The sequence below is a fragment of the Ornithorhynchus anatinus genome, chromosome 2, assembly GCF_004115215.2.
Source record: "Ornithorhynchus anatinus isolate Pmale09 chromosome 2, mOrnAna1.pri.v4, whole genome shotgun sequence".
NCBI classification, from domain to species: Eukaryota; Metazoa; Chordata; class Mammalia; order Monotremata; family Ornithorhynchidae; genus Ornithorhynchus; species Ornithorhynchus anatinus.
In genome coordinates this window covers 22,901-25,062 of record NC_041729.1, presented here as the reverse complement: position 1 = coordinate 25,062, position 2,162 = coordinate 22,901, and positions in this window count along the sequence as shown.

The following is a 2,162-nucleotide window of genomic DNA, read 5'->3' as shown; positions in this document are numbered from 1 at the left end:
CTTTGGCTCTTCCACTCCCACACCTTTTTTCGTCCAGGGGTTGGAGCTCTCTGTTCCCTCTCCTTGGGCTGCTGGGAGATAGCGGGTTGTGGTGGTGGAGGAGGGGCCTCTGCCAATCAGCCAGCAGCTTCCCCCGATTCTCTCTATTATTATTATTATGCATTGGACATGAAAAAGGCAGGGCCAGGGCTGGACTTGTCAAGTGTCCCTGTGGCTGGAGACTGGCAGGAAGGTCCAGCGGGGAGTGGTGAACAAGGGGTGGGACCAGCCAAGTGCACACCAATTGGCATGCGCCCTGGAGTGGAACCAAGGCCAGCGTTCCCGTCTGGCTACTGGACCCCAGGTACCAACCCCGCACTTGGAAGTAATGGGGAAGACTTGACTCCTCCTCTGAGAAACTTTCCCCACTTTGCAGCCCCGGCACCCGGCAGCCTAATGTCAGGTATCAGCAGTCTTGTTTTACTCCCTTCATCCTTCTCACTTTACCACAAAGCCAGTCCTCTCCCTCACATTTCCTGCCCCATCCATCAGTTATCCACATGTCCCATCCTCAGCCCTGGGGTAATTGCATTCCCTTATTTGATCGGGCCCCTATTGTGGTGTTAAGAGCACTGTATTGAGCTCTTGGGTGGCTACAATGCAATAGAGGTGAAAGACACAGTCCCTGCACTTGAGGAGCTCACAGACTAGGCAGGGAGCCGGATAGATGAGGAAGCAATAATAATAATAATGTTGGTATTTGTTAAGCGCTTACTACGTGCAGAGCACTGTTCTAAGCGCTGGGGGTAGATACAGGGGAATGAGGTTGTCCCACGTGAGGCTCACAGTCTTCATCCCCATTTTACAGATGAGGGAACTGAGGCACAGAGAAGTGAAGTAACTTGCCCACAGTCACACAGCTGACAAGTGGCAGAGCTGGGATTTGAACCCATGACCTCTGACTCCCAGGCCCAGGCTCTTTCCCTTGAGCCACGCTGTTTGTGGGGCACGATTCTGCCGTTTCACAACCCAGCGGCACGGCCGTGCCCCTCCGCGATGCAGATGCAGCTGTGCCGTGACCTCCAGTGTCCTGGCGGCTACCTGGGGTCAGCCTGTGTGCATGTGTGGTGAAGCTGGGACCTTCAGCCACCCACAAGACCAAAGATGAATTTCCCCTCTAATGACAATCATGTATCAGTTTATGCCAGGTGGGGTAGGGCCAAAGGACGGGAGGCCCGCCAGGGCTGTGACCAGTGTGGGGCTGAGAAGGGTGGGGAGGGACAGCTGTGGGATGGGAACTGAGTGGAACTGGAACTGAGTAGAAAAAAAGAAAAAGCTAGAGGACAAGGAAAATGGGGAGAAGTGTGGAGGAGGGAGAAGAACAGGGCCAAGGGGGCTAGGAGGAGTAAAAGAATGAGGGAGAAGACAGGAAAGAGAAAGGGAAGCCATTTTCTCATGAAAGTCCTGTGCTAGAACAGTGCTCCATTTCCCTTGGGCTCTGGGAGCCCCTCCCGGGCCGGCCCAGTGGCCTTGGGCCTCGGGCCCCACCCAGGGCTGAAGCCCCTTTCAATTGGAAGTGACCCAGTCCTAGCACCTGCCCTGGTGGCTGCTCCCACATGGCACCGGTCACCAGTCTGGGACCCTGTCCGGCCATCCTCAGCGTTGCTGCTTCCCTGCCTCCAGTCCATATTTCATTCTGTCGCCCATGTCGTTTTTCTATAAAATTAGTTTGCGCTCGTCTCTTCACCTCAGAGAGCCCTGTTTGCCTTCTCTCATCAAGCAGAAACTCCTGACCCTTGGGTTCAAGGCACCCGATGGCTCTCTTCCCTCCCAGCAAATCCTGTCAGTTCTATCTTCCCAGCCTTTCCAGAATCCACCATTTCTGTCCACCCAGGCTGCTGTCATGTGGTCCAGGCACTTGATGACCCACTGCCTCAGCCTCCTTACTGACCTCCCTGCCTATGGCAACCTGGCCTAGTGGGAAGAGCACAGATCCGAGAGCCACGAGACCTAGGTTCTAATCCAGGCTCTGCCAGTTCCCTACTGTACGATCTTGGGGCATGTTTCTTAACTTATCTGGGCCTCAATTTCCTCTTTGGTAAAATAAGGATTCTATACCTGTTCTCCCTCCTGCTTACACCATGAGCCCCATGTGGGACAGGGACTGTGTCTGATTTGATTAT